The sequence below is a fragment of the Ornithorhynchus anatinus genome, chromosome 4 (assembly GCF_004115215.2).
Source record: "Ornithorhynchus anatinus isolate Pmale09 chromosome 4, mOrnAna1.pri.v4, whole genome shotgun sequence".
Taxonomy (NCBI): Eukaryota; Metazoa; Chordata; class Mammalia; order Monotremata; family Ornithorhynchidae; genus Ornithorhynchus; species Ornithorhynchus anatinus.
In genome coordinates, this window is record NC_041731.1 from 10,562,152 (window position 1) to 10,589,455 (window position 27,304).

At 44.8% G+C, this 27,304-nt stretch overlaps 1 protein-coding gene across 5 annotated transcripts in view; it reads right to left on the reverse strand.

Moving 5' to 3' along the window:
• LOC100076131 (cytochrome c oxidase assembly factor 1 homolog) overlaps positions 1-26,221 on the reverse strand; it is a 63,545-nt gene extending 37,324 nt beyond the window's left edge. For 3 of the 5 annotated variants that reach the window (XM_001507502.5, XM_007663447.3, XM_029064182.2), the window contains exons 1-2: positions 26,144-26,221; positions 21,567-21,634 (exon numbers count right to left, since the gene is read on the reverse strand). The gene's annotated coding sequence lies outside the window, so the exon portion shown is untranslated. Of the gene's footprint in view, positions 1-21,566; positions 21,635-25,856; positions 26,024-26,143 lie in introns of those variants that run through there. The other 2 variants (XM_029064184.2, XM_029064181.2) reach the window with 1 other exon arrangement.
• Between the last annotated feature and the right edge of the window lie 1,083 nt (positions 26,222-27,304).

The following is a 27,304-nucleotide window of genomic DNA, read 5'->3' on the forward strand; positions in this document are numbered from 1 at the left end:
AGACAGGCGAAAGCCCAAGGTCACAGAAGATATCTCGGGGATCCGTAGGGTCTCGGTCTTCCTTTTCTCAAAGAGATCGGGAAAAGCTCTGCTCACATTAGGTACCGGGTGTAAACCCCATGGCTATAATAGGTTATTAAGTAGATCTTTTCTGGGGTGATTTTTTGAGAGTTTATTGGGAAGAATCACTTATTTTCAAGCTATCGATTGTATAGTGAGAGGGGTGGAGGAGAGCAAGGTAAGATGTACCGATGACAGTCCGAGAATCAAGTAGGATCTTTTTCTAATTCAAGGCAAACTCAAACAATAATAATAACTGTGGTACTTGTTAAGCGCTTACTATGTGTCAAGCACTGTTCCTAATGCTGGGGTAGATTCAAGATCATCAGGTTGGACAGAGTTCCCATCCCACATGGAGATCACAGTCTTAATCCCCATTTTACAAATAAGGTAACCGAGGCCCAGAGAAGTACAGTGACCTGCCCAAGGTCACACAGCAGACATGTGGCGGCACCAGGACTAGGACCCAGGTCCTTCTGACTCCCAGGCCCGTGCTCTATCCACTGCACCAGGCAGCCTGCACCCGCTCCGTGCCGGTTTCTCATCTGTCGAACTCTGAAAGTACGGTAGAACCCTAACCCTTGATAGCTATGAACATAAGGACGGAAGGAACCGGAATTAAAAGGCCCCGCCACGATCGGGCACTCTGACCGGGTGAGCTCATCGCGGGCCGGAATGGGAGCTAGCCTGCGGGGCCAACGTTTCAACAGGTTGGCACCTGGTCGGCGCGGCTGATGACGACTTCAGTACACGAGAAGGACGGGTCAAACCGGCATTACCGTTTTTAACTGGTGATGGAGTGGGTCATCGTAGGGTAGGTGTGAAGGCTAAATTTCCTACCCCAACACTGCTCATGCCTCAGTGCGTGGGCTGCACGGGCACCTGTTTCTGAGGTCACTGATCCACGCTGGCCAGCTCTGCGGGCCCACCGGTGGGTATTGCTGATTAGCAGAGCAAGTCTTCATACTAGAGAGTTGGTAGGAGGACAGCCAGCCCACACCTTCCTGTCAAACGCAAATGGCCGGCACAAAGGAAGCAGCGTGGCTTCGTGGATAGAGCACAGGCCCGGAGGTCAGAAGGACCCGGGTTCTAGTCCTGGCTCCACCACATGTTTGCCGTGTGAACTTGATCAGGTCACTTCACTTCTCTAGGTCTCAGTTACCACATCTGTAAAATGGGGATTAAGAGTGTGAGCCCCATGTGGGAGGGGGACTGTAAACCACCTCATTAATTTGTAACAACCCCAGTGCTCAGAACAGTGCTTGGCACACAGTACCATAATTATTATTAAGTAATACATCTACTCCTTCATTCATATTTATTGAGCTCTTCACTGTCTGCAGAGAACTGTACTAAGCACTTGGGAGAGTACGATATAATAACAGACACATTCCCTGCCCGAAACGAGCTTACGCTCAACAGTCCCGACGTCCCTGACTTAGATGCGTGCAATGATGGAAAAGGGGGTTAGCCTCCAAATTTTCAGATCTTGAGCATCATCTCCGCAACTATCTGCTTTATTTCGGTGCAAAAGGGCCACATCGTGGCTTGAGAAGTGGCAGCACGGGGTAAGGCAGGAAAACCGCAATTACGTCTGACTGCCACCTTCAAATAGCAAGTAGAGTGGGTGGCAGAGACAAAAACAGAGGCACTCCTAAAAGAACACACCCCTCAGAGGTGAATTCTACCCTCCGCTCTACCGGGAGCACATCCCGACAAGAGAGAACACATTTTACAGGCCACATTAGGCCGACGGCAAGTCGCCTCAACAGTCCGAACGCTCAAAACCTCTGAAATTGCTCAGAAATACAATTTCCAATGCATTTTTCTGGGGCTGTAATTAAGGTGCTTATTAAGATTTAATTAAAAGTGCTGATTCTCTTTATTAATTACAGAGCTGTTAATTATGGTGGTTTAAGGACAATGCGTGGGATCCGCAGAGCCAATCTTCTCAGGCCTGCCAAAGGTGACGTCTTTTCCTTTAAGTACTAATTAGCTTGCTCTGTGGGTATCCACAGCTAGCCTGTAAAAAGTTGCTCAGGAACACCATTTTATTCCTGGCATACACAGGCCGCTCAGCTCAACTGCCACAAAGAGGGAATTTTATTGCTGTTTTCCTTACACCAGAAAGGGCAGACTACTGCATTAGAAAAGATAAAGGGAGATTTCTTCCTAATATGGCCAAGAAAAACACTTTGAAAAAGAGAAGCCACAGCAGTTCAACTCTGCCTAAACAGATACAGGGGGGGTTTAAAGCAAGGAGAGCTAAAAAAAAACCACAACAAACCTCTGGGAACAAGAAAGGAAGAATTCATCATAATAATGTTGGCATTTGTTAAGTGCTTACTATGTGCAGACCACTGTTCTAAGCGCTGGGGGAGATACAGGGTCATCAGGTTGTCCCACGTGAGGCTCACAGTTAATCCCCATTTTACAGATGAGGTAACTGAGGCACAGAGAAGTGACTTGCCCACAGTCACACATCTCATGCCTCCTATGCAAGAGAGGCAGTGTGGCCTGGTCAATCAATGGCATCTGTTGAATGCCGACTATGTGTAGAGATCTGTACTAAATGCTTGGGAGAGTACAATAGAGTTGGTAAATGTGATTCCTGCCCATGTGAAGTTTACAGTATACAGGGGAAGACAGACAATAAAATAAATTAAAAATAGGGAAAATGGCAGAGCTTGAGCATCATCTCCCCAACTATCTAATGGAAAGCACACTGGCCCGAGAGACAGGAAGACCTGGGTTCTAAACCTGACTCTGCCACTTGCCTGCTGTGTGACCTTGGACGCGTCACTCAACTTCTCTGTGCCGCAGTTTCTTCATCTGTAAAATGGGAATTAAATACCCGTTCTGTCTCCCCCCAGGCTGTGAGCTCTATGTGAGACATGGAGGAGACTGACCTAATTATCTTAAATGTCCCCCAGAGCTTAGTACAGTGTTTGGCATATAATAAGCACCTAAAAATACCACAATTATTACTCTTCTTTTCAGTTTAGGAAAGAGAACAAGGTACCGATGTAAAGGATAAGCTAACAACCCGTAAGTTAAAATTCCCGTTCAAAGAACCTTTTTGAAGAAGGTTCCTCTGTGAAGGGCTTTGACTTATCTACGTCGTTTTCAAAATTACCTGGTTTCCAACTCCGGGAACCTGAGAAACCCTTTTTTAGAGACTGAATCTCTGCCTGGTGCTCTGACCCAACTTAATGCCAACTCAATAATAAAACGTGATTATTTCAGACGGAACAGGCAAGGAATGAACCTCTCTCGGGAGAACAGGGCTGTGCTGCCTCGGTGTAAGCAGACAATTTAAAGCAGGACTGTTCAAAAGCATCAAGGCCTTTAGTGCCATCTGGTGGGACCAGGAACACGTCCCTGCAGGAGCAGAGACGGAGATTGTTTTCCCATCTTTCTGTAGTTTTAATATTTGACAGAGTGCTTAGCGTCAAAGAAAATTAAATCCTTAAACCAGCGAAGAGTCCAAGGGTGACACTGTTCCACTCCCCTTTTTCGAAGCCCTGCTAGAGAAATGCTCCAACTAGTTACCACCTCCCTGGGTCATGTTAGGCGACTGTATTTTGCTCTGTGTGCAGAGCACTGCAATAAACGCTTGGGAGAGTGCAATATAACAACAGACTAGACGCATTCCCTGCCCACAACGGGCTTATAGTCTAGAGGGGGAGACAGACATTAATATAAATAAAAATTACAGATATGATGATGATTGTCATATCTGTTAAGCACTCACTCTGTGCCAGGCACTGTACTAAGCGCTGGGGTGGATGCAAACAAATGAGGTCGGACAGTCCCTGTCCCTCATGGGGCTCTCAGTTTTAATCCCCATTTTACAGATGAGGTAACTGAGGCTCAGAGAAGTGAAGTGACTTGCCCCTGGACTCACAGAAGACAAGTGGCAGAAGACCTATACATACACACCACTGAACTGAACGAACCCAGGGTCTAACCACCAGGCCAAGCTGCTTCTCTACAAAGATATGTAAATAAATCATCCAACAGTCACCCACAGCACACACACACACACACACAGAGAAGCAGCGTGGCTCAGTGGAAAGAGCCCGGACTTGGGAGTCAGAGGTCATGGGTTTGAATCCCGGCTCTGCCACTTGTCAGCTGTGTGAATGTGGGCAAGTCACTTCACTTCTCTGTGTCTCAGTTACCTCATCTGCAAAATGGGGATCAGGACTATAAGCCACACGTGGGACAACCTGATTACCCTGTATCTAACCCAGCACTTAGAACAGTGCTCTGCACATAGTAAGCGCTTAACAAGTCCCAACCTTATCTACACATTAAATTGATGCCAATTAATCTCTATCTTCTCTCCTGTGCTGACTGTATACAGTTTGGGTCTGCCCATCTTACTGGACAAGAAATTCCCTGAATGCCTCCATTGCATTCTCCCAAATGCCCAGGACCTGGACCCATACACATACACACCACTGAATCGAACGAAAGACAAAGCATCCCTCACTCAGCCCCACAACCCACCAGCTTACCTGGAGTCAATTTCCTCCACAACAATAAGAGGGAACGGGGCTTCCTGATAATCTGATAGAAGGAACTGCCTCAGAAGGGAGGGGCTGAGAGAGTCTTCCCCCCGCCCCCCCACAACCCTCTCCATCTTGGGGGCAATTCATCAATCAGTGGTAATACTGACTGCTTACGGTGGGCAAAGCACTGTACCTAAAAAGGATGAGGAGGAACTGAAATGGAAGACCATTTCCAGTTCTGGCACCCACCCTTGAATGGGTGTAATTTATATCATTTATTGATATTTATTAACGTCTGTCTCCCCCTCTAGACTATGAGCTCCTTGTGGGTAGGAATGTGTCTGTTCGTTGTTATATTGTCCTCTCCCAAACACTAAATACAGTGCTTTGCACACAGTAGGCGCTCAATAAATAGGACTGAATGAATGAATGCCAGCTGGGACGTTGATAAACAACTTTGAATCCTCTTTTGCATACTCACCTTTCCGGTTAATGTTGCTAGTCACCCATTTTTCTCCCTCCTATCCATATTCTTCAGTATGTTTCTTCAATATTGCCAGTAAAAAGTTCACCTATGTTCTCAAGATGCTCAAAATTTGTTCAATTTGTGAAAATTTTGCATGAATAACGTAGGCCTGCAAGATTCAATCAGTGATTAAACCTGTGTCCCGGATGTTGCTAATAATAACTGTGGTATTCGTTAAGTGTTTACTATGTGCTGGGCACTGTATTAAGTCCCTGTCCCACACAGGGCTTACAGTCTTAATCCCCATTTTACTGATGAGGGAACTGAGGCACATAGAATAATAATGGTATTTGTTAAGTGATTACTATGTGCCAAGCACTGCTCTAAGCAGTGGGGTAGATTCAGGGTAATCACGTTGTCCCTCGTGAGCTCACAGTCTTAACCCCCTTTTTAGAGATGAGATAACTGAGGCCAAGAGAAGTTGAGTTGCCCCAAGTCACACAGCTGATAAGTGGCAGAGCCAGGATTAGAACCTCTGACTCCCAAGCCCACGCTCTTTCCACTAAGCCACGCTGCCTGTAGCCACAGTCGCCAAGTGGCGGAGCTGAGATTAGAACCCGGGTCTTTCCGTCTCCCAGGCCCGTGCTCTACCCACTAGGCCACACTGCTGGGCATTACTTTCCCTTCGCTAGATGACGTCTTAAAAAAGTAAGAGTTTTACAACTGGTCAGTCGTTCCCTCCTTATGTGAAATATATGCCGCAATTAAACATGTTATAGCTGTTCACTCAGCGACTGACTTCCTAAGTACATACCCAAATATAATTGGAACTTCCAGTTTATTTCTTCGAGAGGGAAAAAATGCCATAGTGTACTTAAAACCAATAGAGCGGTCTTAATGCCAACGCAATACAAAACAATTTTAGCTGATGCTTCACAGGTCCTCCTGTCAAAATTATATCAGTGATACTGATTGAACACTGAGTTCAGAGCACTGTTCTAAGCACTTGGGAAAGTACAAATCAGCAGAGTTGGCACAGCGGATTCCTGCTCACAGAGAGGTTATAGTCTACAGGAGGGGACAGACATTAAGCTAAGTTACAGATAGGGGAAATAAAAGAATATAAAGATACGGTATCATAAATGCTGTGCGGGGGCTGGGGTGGGTATATAACAATACAACACATTCCCTGCCCACAATCAGCTTACAGTCTAGAGGGGGAGACAGACATGAATATAAATTATAGATATGTACATAAGGGCTGGGGGACGAGGGGGCAGGGAATTCATTCAATATTCAATAGCATTTATTGAGGGCTTACTATGTGCAGAGCACTGTACTAAGCGCTTGGAATGTACAAGTCGGCAACAGATAGAGACAGTCCCTGCCCTTTGACGGGCTTACGGTCTAATCGGGGGAGACGGGCAGACAAAAACAATGGCAATAAATAGAGTCAAGGGGAAGAACATAAAGGGAGCAAAGTCAGGGTGCCACAGAAGGGAGTGGGAGAAGAGGAAAAGAGGGCTTAGTTAAGGAAGGTCTCCTGGAGGAGATGTGTCTTCAACAGGCCTTGAGGGAGGGTAATTTTCTTTCAGATATGAGGAGGGAGGGAGTTCCAGGCCAGAGGAAGGATTTGGGCTAGGGGTCGGCGGCAAGATGGAGACACAGTGAGAAGTTTAGCACTAGAGGAGCAAAGTGTGCAGTCTGGGTCGTAGTAGGAGAGTAGCAACGTGAGGCAGGAGGGGGCAAGGTGATAGAGTGCTTTAAAGCCAAGGGCGAGGAGTCTTTGGTTGATGTGGAGGTGGATGGGCAACCACAGGAGGTTCCTGAGGTGTGGTGAGATGTGGCCTGAACATTTTTGTAGAAAAATGATCCAGGTAGCGGAGTGAAGTATGGACTGCATTGGGGAGAGACAGGAGGCAAGGACATCGGCAAGGAGGCAGACACAGTAGTCAAGGCGGGATGAAAACCCCAGTGAACGCCATTAAGACAATTACTATTATCTGGGCAAAGCAGCATTCAGCTTCACTCTCCACTTCCCCGGAGTGCACAACCCCTTTGCCGTCGACTGAATCGAAGCCCCAAAATACATGGTAACAAAATGGGACATGCTTAAAGGGGGTTTTCTGTACAGTACTGTCAAGGGCACCTCTGAGAAAGCAAAAATAGGGCTGAATGTCTAAAAGCTGGGGGGCAGAAAAGGTCAAAGAGAGTGAAGACTTTTTAATGGCTAGTTTTAAAACCCTGCTTCTTGTACAAAGAGCAACTTTCTTTAGACACCTGTTTTGCATTTTAAGCTAAAGCAGATAGCATTAGTATTAAAATTTCCAGTACCATATTGGCTTTACTTCTTAATCCAAACCCTTAATCTGCCAAATGCCTCCCCTAAATTGTTGGGTTTACAGGTTAGGGGAGCGGGGGAAGAGAAAAAGCTTAAGTTCAACATTCCTGTTAAATGAAATCTTTAATGAGATAAGGCATCTCCACAAAGATCTGATCAAGGGGTCCGCAGGCAATGCGAGAGAGTAGCAGGTACTGCTACAAGAAATCTGGTGCCCAGGAGTCTTACAACTTAATACTGAAGAAGTCAATGCCAGCTTGAAGCACTGCAGTTCTGAAACCAAAGGACAGCTGATGCCAGGGATTCTTTGCTGAGATGGACAAAAATAAGCACCTCTCCAATAATTCAGCACTTACACTCCCATGACCCATGGAATTAATTTGTAAATTTGGGCTCAGGAGGTAGTTCAAGTGGGGGGATGAAGAGTGGGAACTTTTATTTAACTTATTTTATTTTATTTAACTCTGGTTCTAGTAAAACCCATTTTAAAAGTCCTTCTGGTAGTAATTTCTATTTGAAATGACATTCAGGGAAAGACTTGGGAATTTCTGTAACAAAGGAAAATCATGCAAGAGTATTTTTAAATCGATGAATATATTGTTACCCGAAGAAACAGGAAGAAGTGGAACAATGATGATTCTGTCCAAAAGTCAAGGGAGTAAAAGAAAGCACAGTCATTTGGTTGGTAGATTGGAAACGTGGAGGAAGCCCATGTTTTGCACATTATACTGCGGTAACGTTTTTCATTTGGTTTCTAAGGCCAGTCCAGGTGGTAATCAACAGACAAGGGATAGTCCCATAATAAGCCAAACACTAAATGTTCAGAGCTGTACCAGAAGAGAAAATCAGCAGCACTGTACGATTCAGACCGTGGCCCATGGGTTCACCATCAGAGATTTCCTTTTTACTGCACTGGGATTTGTGCAAGTGGAAAGTTGTCTCTGGCCAGGTTACCCTTTCCCCTTTGTTTAATGGATATGCAGAGCAGCACAGACAGTAATAGGACTTGGGTGCATGCCCGGCAGATAACCCACCGTATTCTTATTTGCTCAAAGATGAAAAAAGAACATTTAAATGCATTCTATACTAGAGCTAATCTCTTAGCCTTCAAAAAAAACCCTTCTGTGTTAAAAAAAAAAAAAAACCTTCTGTGTTACTTTATCAAAACATTTCAAGTCAGCCTAACCACTTAATTAAAATTCAGAAACGATTAGGTACCTGACACCGTATGACTGAATCTTTGGTTCTTGGGAGCTGGAGTATTCATTATTTATTTCCCTCAGATCCTCCCAGTGGATATTGTCCAGACCACCCAACTTCTCAGCCCCACATAAAAGTCATCGGAACAGTTCTACAATGCTGAAAGCCATAATCTCCCCAGCCTATGCCAGATTTCGGTTTGGGTCAACTAGTTAGAGAGGAAGGGTGAGGAAGAAAGAAAGGAAATTATGATTTTAATTACTGTTTTTAAAATATCACACAACCCTAGAAAAAAGCCAGGTGTGAATAAAGACTATGCTGGGAAGATAACAATCAGCTACCTACATTACATTTTACAAATATGCAAATAGTCCTCTGGACTATAAACTTGTCGCGGGCAGCAAATCTGTTTTATTGATATAGTGTACTCTCCCAAGCACTTAATACAGTGCTCTGCATACAGTAAGCATTCAATAAATACAATATGCAAAATGTCCATCTGGGACTGAAGGAATTGGTTGAGAAACCTTTTCCAAAAGAATCAGGTTTGCTTAGTCCAACCCTCAACCAATATTGATAACCTCTCGTGCCTTAATTTTGGTTCCTTCTTTCTCTGTCTCCTCATCTACAAATTGGGAATTAAATACCTCTCCATTTCCCTTAGACTGTGAACCCCGTTTGGAATGGAGACTATATCTGACCTGCATATCACCTCTATCCCAGGGCTTAGTACAATGTTTGGCACATTTTAAGAGCTTAATATAACTTTTTTTTTTTGAGTAGCAGTGTGACCTAATGGAAAGAACTCAGGCCTGGGAAACAGAGGACTAGGTTCTAATTCCGCCTCCCCACTTAACTGCTGTATAACTTTGAGCAGGTCATATTAACTTCTCTTTGTCTCAGTTACCTCAACTGTAAAATGGGGCTACAATCCCTTCCTCTTAGACTGTGAGCCTTCTGTGCCCTGTGGGACAAGAACTGTTTGTCCAACTCGCCTATAGTATATCAACCACAATGCTTCATGTGGTTTTCTTTTTCTTAATGCTACTTAAACACTTACTATGTACCAGACACTGTACTACGCGCAGGGTACATACAAGGTAATCAGGTTGGACACAGCCCCTGTACCACATGGGGCTCACAGTCTTAAAGCAAAGTGACTTGTCCAAGGTCATACAGCAGACAAATGATGGAGCAGGGATTATTCAATAGCATTTGAGCGCTTACTATGTGCAGAGCACTGTACTAAGCGCTTGGAATGTACAAATCGGTAACAGATAGAGACAGTCCCTGCCCTTTGACGGGCTTACGGTCTAATCGGGGGAGACGGACAGACAAGAACAACAGCAATAAATAGAATCAAGATTAGAATCCAGGTCCTTCTGACTCTCAGGCCCACTCTCAGGTCACACTGCTTCTGTGCCTAACAAATACCCATTTTATATTATTACTTCCATCAGTTCTGGCAAAGGGCATTTCTTTCAGGCACTACCCTCAGAGAGTGCCCACCGAGCAGAGCCAGAGCTTTGGAGTCAGGTTGCCCAATGGCTTGCCCTCAGGGGTGGGGTGGGGGGAAGGGGCACAATATTCCCCTGCCCAACACTAGGGAAGCCCAAAACTATGCCAGACTTGCCCAGGTCCTTCTCCGACCTGAATGGTAAGAATTGCGTTAGGGTGTTCCACACATAGTAAGCACTCAATAAATACGATTGATTGATTGATTTCATTCAATCTTCCCCACCTGAGCAAACTATCCCTAATATCTACCTCCTTTCCTCTATCCAGTGGTTTCCACCAACTCTCCTGTCAGGACCCCTTCTCAATGGCACTCTCCTCCCTTCATTATAGGGGAATGGGGGAAGATCAGGTTCTTAGTCGATCGTATTTATTGAGTGCTTACTGTGTGGAGAACACTGTACTAAGTGCTGGGGAGAGTACAATATAACATAACAGTCACGATTCCCTGCCCACAACAAGCTCACAGTCAATTATGTCACAAGGGAGGGCACGGGGTTCAAGAGAAGGCTAGGGGGAAAGAAGTGAAGAGGCAGCATGAAGCTGCTGGAGAGGAAAAAGGATAAGAGGGCCCACCAGGAGAGGTAAAAATGGACTCTCCAACTCAACTCATCCTTCCTCGCTCTGTCTCCTCTCTTTCTGTCTTCTGGCCCCGTGAGAGTTTGACAACTGCTTTTCATCCTGCTCCCTGGAGGCCCGCTTCTTGGGAGACAAGGAGGGTAGTGAACAACTTGGAGCTAAGGAAAATCTGGACACTGTAAACACATCAGACCAGAGGTTTGCATAATTATAGCTAGTCCTCACACTTAACTCTGTTAATTGGCTCAGAAAATAAAGCGAGCTTTAAGTGTACCCGTGGCATACCCTTAGAAGTTAATGCACGTCGTGAAAGGCATATCGTTGATTGTGAATATGAAAATGATTACTATAATCAAAGGTGCAAAATTAGCAAAAAACCCACAAACTAAATTACAATAGGGTTTACTTAAAGTCTAACAGACTTAAGGAGTTGAACATTTATTTCAGCCTTTTATTCAGAAGCTGAACCAGGCATTTCCTACAGTAATGAACGTGAATAGCTTTCACCTTTCCCAGCATAACCTTAGAAGTAAATTCACGTTGTGAATGGCATAGTGTATTCACAATCAATTTAACAGGTCGGGGGGGACTGAGCAATATACAAAGTGCCCTGGGTATCAGTATTTGAGGCATGCTAATCCGAATTAGCTCTGTGTTGCTGGAGATTGTGTACTGCCTGAGAGGGTGGACTAATTGGGAAGGAAAAAATGACGCTGATCAATTTTTGCTGCCGATCTGAAAAGCTGCCCTATGTTTCCCAAAGGTTCTGTGACAATCGCCACTGGATCTTAGTTTCTGAAACTTGAAAATATGAATGCAATCAACAGTAATCTTTTCCATGGAAGGCAGTCAGTAAACACTGTCCTGGGTGTTAAAGTGTTGAAGCTCACTGTGGACAGAGAATGTGCCTACCAACTCTGTTATGTTGCTATATTGTACTCTCCCAAGGGCTTAGTACAGTCTTCTGCACACAGTAAGCACTCAATACATATTTGATTTTTAAAAAAACAGACACTCTCCCTAGGCAAAAATGTAATCAACATACAGATGGACTCCGATCATAACACGCCCCACTACAGTGCAGGTTTGAGAGTCAGAAGAACGTGATTCTAATCCTGGCTCTGCCATTTGTCTGCTGTGTGACCTTGGACATGTCACTTCACTTCTCTGTGTCTCAGTTACCTCAACTATAAAATGGGGATTAAGACTCTCAGCCCCATGTGGGATAGGGACTGTGTCCAACCCAATTTGCTTACATCAACCCCAATGCTTAGTACAGTGCCTGGCAGATAGTAAGCACTTTAATACCACAATTATTATTATTATTATAACACAGTCTGCCCTGGACTCCATATTTCTCTAAGGTTTCCTCAGTGGGGCTGGAAGATTGTGTACCACTCAGCATGTTGGCCCTTTGTGGGCAGGGAACATATCTGCAAACTCTGTTGGACCCTCCCGAGTGATTAGTACAGCGTTCTGCTCATAGTAAGCACTCAATAGATACCATTGATGACGACGATGCCTCCAAAAGGACAGTATTTTTAACAGTTTAAGGTAGAGCCAGCAAAGGAGAGGAGGAAGGAATATTCCTTGTCCAAGACTATCAAATCCTGTTGCCCACCTCCCTCCCAACCCCTCCAGAAATACCGTAAATGAACAGTCAAATGGCAATCATCTAAGAGAGAAATACCAACTCCCAGACTTCTCCTATTTCCAGGGTTGACGCTTTTAAAGTATTTCTAGACTGTGAGCTTCCTGGAGGCAGGGAACGTGTAGACCCTCTCAGCTCGACTGTCCGGTTCTCCTCCAAGCACCTAAGCACAGCACTCGGCAAACAGTAAACACTCAATAAATACCAGTGATTGATTTCCTTGCTCGTTAGTCCCTTCCCGTCAGATCGTCAGATAAAATTGATCAGATACAGAGAGGTAGTGAAACTTAATTCTTTTACTTTCAGGAGCTGACTCAGAACTTGGTGTCTTTCATGTGGGATGGCAAAATTCCAAAAAAGAAGGAAAAAATCTGAGATTTAACATCCAGTTCCAGTAATTTTATACTGGTGATCAGACCATCAATCTGAAAGGCTCCAGATCTAAAATCTCAGAGGGTCAAAATGAAGCCTTGATTTTGTAAGGTCCTTATGGGAAGGGAGTGCGTCTACTAACTCTGTTATCCCAGATCTATCCCAGGTGCTTAGTACAATGCTCTGCACATGATACACCAATATATACCACTGATCGATTTGGGGGCATGTTCACTCCAGGAGATCAAGACTTAGGTTCCAAAAGGAAGTAAGGATTTCTTTCCCAGTCTAAAAGGAAAAAGTAATGCTGCTTGGCCAGAAAAAGATCCCAGGATAGTCAACTTTTAGAACCTGGACTGACTAGGAAAATACAGGGAGAGGGACAATGTGAGGGGGTTAAGGAGTAGGGATTGATAAGATTTCTTAATAGCATAGATCCCACAGTCCAAATCTCAGTGACCTTGAACAGCTTGTTCAATATCAGCAGGGCGGCACTTTAACAAAACTCCCCCTTCCGTTTTGACTGCTGACATTTATTAAGCCCCTGGGTTTTTCACCTCCACTGTTAACAGAGGTAGCAGAATTCCTTTCCGTGAGTCCCTACAGGGTAAAAAAACAGTCCAGGATAAAAGTAACCTTGAACATTAAAGGATTCTAATTGTGTTTACTTGAATGCCATCAGTATTTAGTAGCAAGTAAAAACTTGCCTGTTTCTGACTTTTTTTTAAGTACTGTGTAAGCACAAAACAATCAGTTACTTTTCTCAAGGGGTGAGGGAGACCTTTTATTTGAAATTTTCAAATGGAGAAAAACAATTTATTCTTTCGGGTCTTTTTCCACTTCACAAACAAAAGCCACCCATTTCTCCTCTGTTGAAAGCTTTCTTTTAAAAAGAAATTCTATTTTAAAAATATACTACTACTGCTCAGAGCACTCTCCCACTTCTTGTCCATCACCTGGGAAGTCATGCTTCTGTCCCCCTACCCCAGCCATCATCATCTTCTCCCTCAACCCTCCAGGACCCCAAAATAGCTGCCCTACCCAATTGCTAGAAAGCTGCTTGGATGCAAAGACTAAAGATCAGAACTCCTCTTTCCTTGTATGGGTCACCATGTAAGCTCGCTGTGGGCAGGGAATGTGGCTCCCATATGCCTAATATGGTGCTCTGCACACAGTTAGTGCTCAGTAAATACATTTAATTGACTATCCATTTCGTCATCTTCTATTCTTGTATTTTTGACGACTTCCCTCACCTGTAAATTGTCTCTTCCATGTTTGTTCTTCCCCTCCCATGATTTGCCCCACGAGGGACAGGAATCTTGTCTGAACTGCTTATCTTGTATGCACACCATTCCTTAGCCCAACACATATTAAGCACTTAATAAATACCATAACTACGTACAATGGCCAACGTACTGGTTCCCAACCGAGAAGGAATTCACAACAAAATAATATTCAGGCCCAGGAACAAACAAGAGCAATGCATACTAAACCCAGGGGGAACTGAATTGCAAATGAGCAGAGTAGCCTAGTGGACAGAGCTGAATCTGGGAGTCAGAAGGACCTAGATTCTAATCCCAGCTCTACCACTTTTCTACTGGGTGACCCCGGGCAAATCACTTCGCTTCTCTGTGCCTCAGTTCCCCCATCTGTAAAAAATGGGGATTAAGGCTGTGAGACTCAGGTGGGACAGGGATTGTGTCCAACCTGATTAGCATCTATCTACTCCAGTGCTCAGGGCGCAGCTGGCATATAGTAAGCGCTAAACAGATGTCATATAAAAAGGTGGGGAAGCTACAAACAGTGGAAGTGAGCCCATGTCACTCAAGAAGAGATGGAAGAAATATAATTTACCTATTTCCTATCTGGAACTCCCTCTCCCTTCAAATCTGATAGACCCCAAGCCTTACCTTCAAAGCCCTCCTGAAAACCCACCCCTTCTACTAAGCTCCACAAATGGAGGCACTTACCACTTATGTTATTACACTTACCCTGACTAACCATATTTGTATATTGATTTATCCATCTTCTGCTATCCACAGGTGTAGGGTTGATTCTGCTTCCTCCAACTCTTTGTAAATTTCCTGTGTCTGTCAGCTTCCCCACTAACCTGTACCTATACCAGTGCTTAGAACAGTGTTGGTATACCTTAAGCGCTTAATACATACCGTAAAACATTTTTCTACAAAAACATTCAGGACATACCACCTGGCTCCTCAAAAAACCCTACTGGCTGCCCAGCCACCTCCGCATCAAACAAAAATTCCTCACCAGTGAATTTAAAGCACTCCACCACCTTGAAGCCTCATACCTCGCCTCGCTTCTCTCCTTCTACAGCCCAACCCGCACACTTCATTCCTCTAGTGCTTTCTCACTTTGCTTCGACCTCAGCTGCCTCATGATGCTTCTGGCCTGAAACGCCCTCCCTCCTCAAATCCCACAGACAATTTCTCTCCCCATCTTCAAGGCATTATTGAAGGTACATCTCTTCCAAGAGGCCTTTCCAGACTAAGCCCCACCATTCCTCATCTTCCTCTCCCTTCTGCGTCACCCTAACTTGCTCCCTTTGCTCTTTCCCCTCACAGCACTTACATACATATCTGTAATCGTATTTCTTTGCGTTGATGTCTGTCTCCCCTCTCTAGACTATAAAGCGCCTTGTGGGCAAGGAATGTGAACGTTTGCAGCGTGGCTCAGTGGAAAGAGGCCGGGCTTTGGAGTCAGACGTCATGGGTTCGAATCCCGGCTCCACCACTTAGCTGTGTGACTGTGGCCGAGTCACCTCACTTCTCTGGGCCTCAGTTACCTCATCTGTAAAATGGGGATTAAGACTGTGAGCCCCATGTGGGACAACCTGATTCCCTTGTGTCTACCCCAGCGCTTAGAACAGTGCTCTGCACATAGTAAGCGCTTAAATTCCAACATCATTATTATTACTTTACTGTACTCTCCCAAGCACTTCGTACAGTGCCCTGCACGCATTAAGTGCTCAACAAATGCGACTGAATGAACAAATAGGTGCTTTCCTTGGGGGCACAGACCATGTCTCCTTCTCAACTAAAAGTGTCTACCAACTCTGCTATACTATACTCTCCCAAGGGCTTAGTATAGTGCTCTGCATGCAGTAAGTGCTTAATAGATACAAGTGACTGGACTGAACTCTCCCAAGCACCTGGTACAGTGCTCTGCACAAAACTTGTGCTCAGTAAATTCTACTGGATGACTGAATTGTGTAGTGCCGGATTAGAAAAGTTAAAGATGGTAAGAAACATGAGACCAAAAGTGTAACAGCAACTACAAAAAATGTATTCAATCTATTAGGAAAAAAAGGAGAACCTAGGGAAAATGTCACCTACCTCTTTCCCTGGTAGACAGGAAGGGAAAGCTAGTACCAGATGAATATCAAAAAGGTTCATTTCACTTTTCTCTTTACCAATAAAAACAAAAAGCAAAAATGAGCTACTGACCAAGGCAAGTCAGCCTTGGAATAAAAAGGTAGAAAATCAACCTACAAGAGGGGAGGAAACTACATGGCAGTTTAAAAAATGAATTATTTAAATCAGCAGGGTAGGATGACATGCACACTAAAGTATTTAAGGAATTTCCTTATATTATTGCAGAGCCACTGAGCTATTATTGTTGGGGCCTCATGGAGGATGGAAAAGTCCCAGAGGATTAGTTATGGTACACCTTCTAAAACAACAGGAAAAAGGAAGATTGTCAGCATCTGGAGTGTCAAGGATTCTGTCTCCAGTGTCATTTTCCCAGCACTAAGCACAGTACTTGCAATACAAGAAATGTTAAATTTAATTACTACTATTACCAAGTTATCTAAAAATGGAAATCGCCTTGCAACGGCAAGATCATTCTATTCAGGAAAACAAACAATATAAAACACAGTTGGGGAGAGGGGAAAAAGAGGGGATCTAGTAGGGATCCTCTTATCGGGCTGTAACTAGGCTTGATAAGGGGGGTTAATTTATTACGTACTTATTAGTGCTACTGCAAGAACCATTGGGAACCTGCCTGCTAGCTCTGTTATATTGTACTCTCCCACGTGGGACAGGAAATGTGTCCAACACAATTATCTTGAATCTACCCCAGCACCTAGAAGAGTGACTGGCACAAAGTAAGAACTTAAGAAATACCATAATTAATATTATTATGGGCAGCAGAGGCATATGAATGAAATGGTAAAAACCCAAAAGCAATATTACAAAGACAAGGAAAAATGTCAGAGAGATGTGCTTTTTAAATTGCACATGTTATGGGGAAGACTCAGACTAATTGTCTTCTATGCCCACTGAAAACTGAACAAGAGGAATAGGTTGAAATTAAAGGGGGAGAGATTTCATTTGGATATAAAAAAGGTTCTGAAACTCTGAAAACTTTCAAGGAAAGAATACACACAATCATCTAATAACTGTGATATCTGTTTAGCGTTTACTACGTGCCAGGCACTGTACTAGGTGCTGGGGTGTATACAAGTAAATTGGGTTGGACAAAGTCCCTGTCCCACACGGGCTCACAGTCTTCATCCCCACTTTACAGAAGTAACTGAAGCACAGAGAAGTGAAGTGACTTGCCTAAGGTCACAGAGCACACAAGTGGCAGAGCCAGGATTAAAACCCATGACCTTCTGACTCCCAGACCCGGGCTCTATCCACTACACCACACTGCTTCCCTTTTACCTTAGGCTTTGCCATTCCTACTCCTGAATACAGGACACTAGGCCAGATAATCACTTCATGGCATCAATCAACCAAACAATGGTATTTATTGGGCGCTTACTGTGCAGAGCACCATACTAAGCACCTGGGCGAGAACATTACAACAGAGTTGGAAGACATGATCCCTGCCCACAATGAGCTTATAAAGTCCAGGAGAGACAGACATCCAAATAAAATACAGTTACTGACCTAAATGCTGTGGGTAAGCATCGACAGTGGGATTCTATCACTAGTGGATAGCAAACCTCAAACTGCCTGGTGACCGTACAATTAGGCATTGTGGTAAGAACTTGCTGACTTGCTAGTCATTTCTCATCTCTAATCACCAGAACTGTGTTCTTATGCAAAACCTCTCATTAGGAATCTATCTGCGTACGCCTCCAACCCTATGTAGAACATGAATAATTCATTTATTTGGAAGTGATTCCATTTTTATGATTACCTAACAAAATAGTCTCAATAAGAGATTTGACATATACAGAAATTGTTTACAGAGGCCAATTCATCTCTTCCAAATGCTAATTTTCATCTGATATATCTGTTTCACGAATAAAAGACTAGTTTTTCCATAGGGAATACACAAAAGATACTAAAATAACAGCCAAACAGCTGTCGGGGCTGCACTGTTATTACATGTGGCGGGCACATATGAACTTTCTAGTCAATATCACTGTCTTTTAACAAAGCTACAACTGCCTTCAAAGACAAAAGATTACTTTTCTGAAAGCTTTCAACATCTGCAGGCTTTTAAAAACTGTGTCACTCCTGCCTCCCTCCACGCCCAGCTAAACACTCTAGACAACAGTCCAGAAGTTACTCTCCCTAGTGCTTAGTATCCCCTCATTTCGTCTTCTCTCACTCCCTTCTGTCACCCTTGCCCTTGGATTTGCCCCCTTTCATTCATTCAATCATATTCACTGAGCGCTTACTGTGTGCAGAGCACTGGACTAGGCGCTTGGAAAGTACAATTCAGCAACAAAGACAATCCCTACCCAACAACGGGCTCACAGTCTAGAAGGGGGGAAAGGAGGAACCCTTTGTTCACCCCACCCTCAACTCCAGAGCACTTATGTACATAACTGTAATTTATTTATATTAACATATGTCTCCTCGCTCTAGACTGCTTGCTCTTTGTAGGGGTGATGGTGGTGGCGGGGAGAGAAGTTGAAGTGTAGCTACCGACTCTGTTATACTGTACTCTCCCAAGAGCTTAATATAGTGTTCAGGCACGTATTAAGTGCTCAATAAAAATAATTGATTGATCTATAAATTATTTATATTAACATCTGTCCCCCTCCAGACTGTAAGCTCACTGTGGGCAGGAAAACAAAACTAATACAACTCTGTTATACTGTAGTCTCCCCAACGCTTAGTACAGTGGTTGCACACAATAAGCACTCAATAGATACTATTGATTGCTTAGCAAAGAGTAAGCACTCAATAAATACTACTGGTTGATACTGATTGATCAGTACTTTTTTATGATCTTTGTTACGCGCTTTCTATGTGGCAGGCACTGTATTAAGCACTGAGATCCAAGCTGATCAGGTTGGACACAGTCCCTGTCTCAAGGGGATCACAACCTTAACCCCCATTTTACAGATGAGAATTGAGGCACAGAGAGGTGAAGTGACCTACTCAAGGTAACACAAGGAACAAGTGGAGGAGCCGGGATTAGAACCCAGGTCCTTCTGAAGCCCAGGCTCTATCCACTAGGCCATGCTGGGTACTTCCAACCCAGAGCAGGAGCTGGAAGCAGGAGAAAAGTTGCTCCTAGATTGTGGTTCGCTTTCCTCGCACAAGTCACCTAACGACAAGCAGGGCCAGTGTTTGAACCACACCCCTTACTTAGCTGATTCCTGCTTTTTTCTGCCCCAGACATGTATTTGGGTTCCGGCTGTCCCACCCTCTTGACATCAGAGCTTTTCTGGAAATATCTGAGAAGGCGAAGGGAAACGATTAAAAATGGCCCTGGAAGTAATAATAATAATAGTATTTAATAAGCTTTTACTATGAGCCAAGTACTGGGGTAGATGCAAGGTAATCGGGTTGTCCCACACTGGGCTCACAGTTTTAATCCCCATTTTACAGATGAGGTAACTGAGGCACAGAGAAATTAAGGGACTTGCCCAAAGTCACACAGCTGAAAAGTGGCGGAGTCAGGATTAGAATCCACGACCTCTAACTCCCAAGCCCGAGCTCTACTAAGGTTACATACAAAGGTCTCACAGTACTATCTCATCCATATTCTTCCACCTACAGCTATCGGGAACAATACTTTTTCACTTGAAATTCCTCATGCTTCCTACCTAATCCCAAATGTTCACATAAATTGGAATGGAAAGCAAAACATGCAGGACTTTTTAAGTCCTCGATATCTTAACCAAATGCTTGCAAGCCACAAGTGATGGAAAGCCATGCTGAAGACACAGAAGGCTAGGGAGGCTGACATTAAATAGTAACAATAATAATAATAATAATACTTGTGGTATTTGTTAGTTCATCAATGGTATTTATTGAATGCTTAATATGAGCAGAGCACTGTACTAATCACTTGGAAGAGTGAAATAAAACAGAATTACCAGCATAGTCCCTATCCATAACAAGCTTATAGTCTGGGGGGGGGGGGACAGATATTAATATAAATAATTTATAAGCTTCAATTTAAAGATATGTATATAAATTACTTGGAGTTGAGAGTGGGGTGAATACCAAATGCCCAAAGGTCACATATCCAAGTTTGTAGACAATGCAGAAGGAAGACAGAGCTGGGGAAAGAGAATTTAAATGGGGAAGGCCCCTTGGAGGAGATGTCACTTTAATAATGCTTTCAAAGTAGGGAGACTGGCGACCTGGCATATGTGGAGGGGGAGAGAGTTCCAGGCTGGGGAGGCGTGAGGCGGGCGGTCGTGGGAAAGGGACCGGTGGTGAGATAGACAAAATCGGTCCATAGCAAGGAAGCTGGTGCTAGAGGAGCGGAGTTTGTGGGCTAGGCTGTAGTAGGAGATCAGTGAAGTGAGGTAGGAGGTTAGGCACCTACTATGAGCCAAGCACTCTATTCAGAGCCGGGGTCAGTACAGTGTATGCAGATCAAACACAGTCCCTGTCCCACATGGGGTCACAGTCTAAATAGAAGGGAGAACAGAAATTGAGCCTCCATTTTACAGATGAGGAAACTGAGGCCCAGAAAAGTTAAATAGCCTGCCCAAGGTCACACAGCAGCCAGGTGGCAGAGCTGGCATTAGAACCCAGCTCCTCTAACTCAGAGAAACTCAAAAGATGTCCAAATGTCACTTTTTTGGGTGTGAAAAGCAAACTGAAAAACAACAACCCTCCCAACTACAGATTTTCTGCCCAACTACACATTCACTTCCACTTCTGGGCTGATTTGGAAGGCCCAATCCAAGCAAGTGTCTAATTGCAAAACAACCCTCCACCAGTCTCCACTCTCCTGGGGAAGTCTGCTACAAAAGAAGATGCATCTAGCACTGCCTCTGTGAGTCAGCCTTCATTAGACAATACCGCGAGGTACAAGACGGAAGGCAAGGAGACCAGAAATTTCCTGAGTTTTGAGTATTTCAGGGCCCCCTATTAGCTATGCAGTAAACCCACAGCCACTATAAGTGTCAACCCTTTCCTAAACTACAACTGGAGGGGATTATCTGTGTCCAACCTGGTAACAGTATACGAACTCCACACTTGGCCAACCCACATGCTACAGGGGCCAGCTGAACAGAGGGGGCTCACTGAGGAAATGAAAGTGGTACAGAGTGAAGGAGATGGAGAAAGGTAACAACCCGAAGTGCTAAAAACTCATACTCTGCACCACCTCAGCCGGGAAGCTAGGGACAGGGAAGCCACGTGTCCGAAGAAACCCCTCCCCACCGATCTTTGCTGGTCAATCGACACATTTATTGGGTGGAAGGTCACATAATATAAAGAAAGCTGGCTTACCCCTGCTTGGCGCTCAGGCCCAGTTTACAAAATGTTGTAGAGTCAGGCATTCCACATATAGACAACTAGCTGGGAGGCAAAGGGCAGGAAACCACATTCGCTCAAAAGCCTCCCCTTCCTTTGGCCAAGCCAGTGAAAGTACCCAGGGACGGAAGAAAAACCACTCTGAGGGATGACTTACCCTGCTTGCTTCCTTCCTGTGTGGAACTGCGTCTCGATCTCGGATGTGAAGTTCTGTAATCTCAAAACCTAAATCCCAAACCAAAATTTCCAATTTTAGTTGGTTAAAGTGCTCCTTAAAGCTACTTGAAGTCATTTTCACCACGTGTTGAATGGCAGAGAGCAGGATAACACTGCCATCTGCCGAGAAAACTTTACAACAAGGTGCTCTAATTCCCACAAGGACCAGCCTAAGCAGGGCTCCTCAGAGGTAATAATAATAATAATAATGTTGGTATTTGTTAAGCGCTTACTAGGTGCCGAGCACTGTTCTAAGCGCTGGGGTAGACACAGGGGAATCAGATTGTCCCACGTGGGGCTCACAGTCTTAATCCCCATTTTACAGATGAGGTAACTGAGGCACCGAGAAGTTAAGTGACTTGCCCAAAGTCACACAGCTGACAAGTGGCCGAGCGGGGATTCGAACCCATGACCTCTGACTCCAAAGCCCGTGCTCTTTCCACTGAGCCACGCTGCTTCCCAATCTACAGTCTCCTTGGGGGGAATAATAATGTCGGTATTTGTTAAACGCTTACTATGTGCCGAGCACTGTTCTAAGCGCTGGGGTGGATACAAGATAATCAGATTGTCCCACGTTAAGCTCACTGACTTAATCCGCATTTTACAGATGAGGTAACTGAGGCACCTAGAAGTGAAGTGACTTGCCCAAAGTCACACAGCTGACAGGTGGCAGAGCAGGGATTAGAACCCACGACCTCTGACTCCTAAACCCAGTGCTCTCTGTTCCTTAAACTTTCTCTCCGACTTGACCCTAATATCCTCTTCTCCCACTCCTTTCTGCATTGCCCTTGCACTTGGATTTGCACCCTTTACTCACCACCCCCAACTCTTTCTCACAGCAATTAGGCACATATCTGTGATTTATTTCTATTAATTACTCTGTGCAGCACTTTTATACACCTCCGTAGTTTATCTGAATGTCTGATTCCGCCTTTAGACTGTAAGCTCCTTGTGGGCAGGGAGCATGGCTACCAGCTCGGTTATTCTGTACTCTCCCAAGACTTCGGCGCAGTGTTCCGCACACAGTAAAGTGCTCGGAAAGTACCATTGACCGACTGATTGTGAGGGCCCAAGAAAGACCTGACAGCAGCGTGGCGCAGTGGAAAGAGCACGGGCTTTGGAGTCAGGGCTCATGAGTTCGAAACCCAGCTCTGCCACTTGTCAGCTGTGTGACTGTGGGCGAGTCACTTAACTTCTCTGTGCCTCAGTTCCCTCATCTGTAAAATGGGGATTAACTGTGAGCCCCACGTGGGACAACCTGATTCCCCTGTGTTTACCCCAGCGCTTAGAACAGTGCTCGGCACATAGTAAGCGCTTAACAAATACCAACATTATTATTATTATTACATTGTAAGCAAAAATTAAAAATAGTCAGTGCAAGGAGAAAAACCTGTTACGGGGCTGGAATATGAGAGGATTTCCAATCAAAATTGCCACCCTTTGCACCCATCTCTGCAACTGCCACCAGAATTCAAATCGCTCTATTTCCTGTGAGTCATTTTACGCCACCTAAACAAAGATTCACAGGCAAGAACAAAATGAACAAAATGGCACAGAATTTTTAAAATTTGAAAATATAAGTTTGTGATTTGGACCTGTCCTCCTTCAAGCTAATCAGCCAATCCGTGGTATTCACTGACTGTCTCTATCTGTTGCCGACTTGTTCATTCCAAGCGCTCAGTACAGTGCTCTGCACATAGTAAGCGCTCAATAAATACTATTGAATGAATTGAGAACTTACTGTGTGCAGTGCACTGTACTACGAGCGTATGCACACTACCTAGTCAAGATATTACAATGCCACTGGAGAACATGGACATATCTGTTAATTCCCTGGAAAGCTGACGAACCTAAGATAGTAAGGAAACTACTCCTTAAGGGTCCATAAAGCGAGTTCCTCAGGAAAGATAAGGGAAGTGGGCAATGTATTCTAAACACTTGTAAACATTACCCTGGACAATCCAATCTGTTTGCTTTTAAAAGTGTGTTTGTTTTTGTAAACACAATCAACAATGTGGTCTCAATGCATTGTGATGCAATAGATAAGGGTCAAGCTTATACTTCATTTACACATCACAGCTTTCTTTTAGCAGAAAATTACTTTCAAAAATTAAATGCAAAATATTTTTTCGTCTCCTGGAGTTTGGGGGGGGGGGGGGGTTATGAATGGAAAGAGGCAAACTCTTCCAAGTCTTTCCCCTCAAATAACTCAAACTCAGGCTAGAGAAGCAACATGGCCCAGGAAAAAAAGCACAGGAATACAGGAGGCCGGGTTTATAATCCCAGCTCTGTCACTTCCCTGCTCCATGGAAGCAAGTCATTTAACTTCTCAGTGCCTCCCCCATAAAATGGGGATTCAATACCTGTTCTCCTGCCTTAAACTCTGAGCCCCATGTGGGATAGCGACTGCTTCGGCTGTAGTTGCATTTACCCCAGAGTTTATCACAGCACATGGCAAATAACAAGAACTCAACATCCCAGAAAGTATTATTTCTCTACCCAGGACCAGCAGTTTACACACTTTCCTCCTTTTTTATGGTATTTGTTAAGCACTTACTAGGAGCCAAGCAGTGTACTAAGTGCTGGGGTAGATACAAGATACCCTGGTTGGACCCTGTCCCTGCCCCACATGAGGGACAGTGTAAGTAGGAGAGAGGTGAGGTATTGAATGCCCATTTTTCAGATGAATAAACTGAGGCCACATATTTGAAATGACTTACCCAAGGTCACACAGCAGACAAGTAGCTGAACCTTTCCCAAGCGCTTAGTACTGTGTCCTACCCCCAGTCAGAGCTCAATAAATAGGATGAATAGAACGTAGGTCCTCTCACTTCCATCTCCGTGCTCTCTCCCCTAGGCCACGCTGCTTCAGAAGCGGAGCTGATTAATTTCTTCCATTGTATTTATTGAGCGCCTACTGGGTGCAGAGCACTGTGCTAATAGCTTGGGAGAGTGTAATATAGCAGTATATAGAGACGCAGAGAAGCAGCGTGGCTGAGTGGAAAGAGCCCGGCCTTGGGAGTCAGAGGTCATGGGTTCTAATCCCCCCTCTGCCGTTTGTCAGCTGTGTGACTTTGGGCAAGTCACTTTATTTCTCTGTACCTATTACCTCATCTGTAAAATAGGGATTAAGACTGTGAGGCCCATGTGGGACAACCGGATCACCTTGTCTCCTCCTCAGCGCTTAGAACAATGATTTGCACATTAGTAGGCATTTAACAAATGCCATCATTATTATTGTTACCTGTCAGCTGTGTGATTTGAGGCAAGTCACTTTGCTTCTTTGTGCCTCAGTTACCTCATCTGTAAAATGGGGATGAAGACCGTGATCCCCACGTGGGTCAACCTAATGACCTTGGATCTCCTCCTACGCTCAGAACAGCGCTTGACAAATAGTAAGCGCTTCACAAATACCACCATTAGTATTAGTAGTAAGCATTTAACAAACACCATTATCCTACTGGAAAGAGCCCGGGCTTGGGAATCAGAGGTCGTGGGTTCGAATCCTGCCTCCGCCGCTTGCCAGCTGTGTGACTTTGGGCAAGTCACTTCACTTCTCCATGCCTCAGTTACCTCCTCTGTAAAATGAGAATTAAGACAGGGAGCTCCAGGTGGGACAACCTGATAACTCTGTATCTATCCCAGGGCTGAAAACTGTGCTTGGCACATAGAGCTCAACTAATACCATCATTATTAGTAGTAAGTGCTTAATAATAATGCTGGTATGTCAAGCGCTTACTATATGCCAAGCACTGTTCCAAGCGCTGGGGGGGATACACGGGGCTCAGGTTGTCCCACGTGTGGCTCAGTCTTCATCCCCATTTTACAGATGGGGTACAGAGAAGTGTCCAAAGCCACATAGGTGACCAGCGTGGCTCAGGGGAAAGAGCCTGGGCTTTGGAGTCAGAGGTCATGGGTTCGACTCCCGGCTCTGCCACTTGTCAGCTGTGTGACTGTGGGCAAGTCACTTCACTTCTCTGGGCCTCACTTCCCTCATCTGGAAAATGGGGATTAACTGTCATCCTCACGTGGGACGACCTGATTACCCTGTATCTACCCCAGCGCTTAGAACAGTGCTCGGCACATAGTTAGCGCTTAACAAATACCAACATTATTAAAGAAAGGATTAGAACCCATGACCTCTAACTTCCAAGCCCGGGCTCTTTCCACTTAACCAGACTGCTTAACAAATATCATCATTATTATTATTGTTCCCTGTCCACCATCCTACCTGGCAGAGGGGGCTTGGGGGTCCTTCTAGACCCCCAACACCATCAGGGCCTGCTGAATCCCACCCACCCCAAGCTGGTGCAGCTCGTGCAGCTTATACAGCCGGTGCAGTTTTATGCAGCTCGTGCAGCTCATGCAGCTGGTGCAGTTTATGCAGCCGGTGCAGTTTATGCAGCTGGTGCAGCTGATGCAGCCGGTTGCAGAGGAGCAGGGTGGGGTCCTGGTGGGAGTCTAGGGTCAAGTCAGTCCTGAGTTCCAGGGGTCCGGAGACCCCCCCCAATCGCTCACCTGCAGACCAAACAGGACCGGCCGTTGGTCCCGCCCCCACAGACACACCGGAAGGGGGGAGCCTCCTCCTGTCACTCATCGGAAAGACGCGCCCCCATTGGTCGCGGCCACCGCTCAATCAATCAAATCATCAATCAAATTCATCGCTTCTGCTTGTACCCGCTTCTCCCCCCAATCACCGGCTTTGGAGGCGCACGTGTGCATGTAATTATATTAAAACGACATTATTACTATTATCATCATCATTATTACTGCTGTTATTAATTATTGCTGTTATCATTATTGGAGAAGCAGCGTGGCATAGGGGAAAGAGCCCGGGCTTGGGGGTCGTGGGTTCTAATCCCACCCAAATTGACCCAGCAGACGGGTGGCAGAGCCGGGATTAGAACCAGTGCTCTATCCACTAGGCCAAGATGCTTCCTCAAATGTTCATTATTTGTAAGGGGCTCATACTTTTAAAAGTGTTGATTGCAATGCAAAAGCAGATTGCATGGCTCAGTGGAAAGAGCCCGGGCTTGGGAGTCAGAGGTCATGGGTTCGAACCCCAGTTTGGCCACTTGTCAGCTGTGTGACTGTGGGCAAGTCACTTCACTTCTCTGGGCCTCAGTTACCTCAACTGTAAAATGGAGATTTAGACTGTAAGTCTCATGTGGGACAACCTGATTACCTTGTATTATCCCAGCATTTAGAACAGTGCTCTGCACATAGTAAGGGCTTAACAAATACCAACATTATTATTATTATTATTGCCAACTCTCAAGGTCACGGTTGTTGCCTTGTAGATCTAGTCTGCGATGTGTTCTACATAATAGGTAGTCAACCAGTACACCCAGTTTTTATGGTGACACTTCATGGATGTGTACAATCACTTCCAAACACATCACATTCTCCAGATGCAGATTGTGGGAAAACTATTTAATTACACTGCTGTGTTCTATTCCAAACATATATCTCAGCAGAACTGAGTGAACTATTGATAATCACCACGAATGCCCATCCCAGTGGCAATCCAAAAAGAACCATATTCAGTTACCACACATTCTACTGAACTGGAATTTGGAAAAGTGTTGCCTCTAGTATCAAAAGGTTACATTATAATGAACAAGTCACAGGTGTGGATCTATCAGTTCCACACAGATACAATGCTACAAAGTGGCTTCA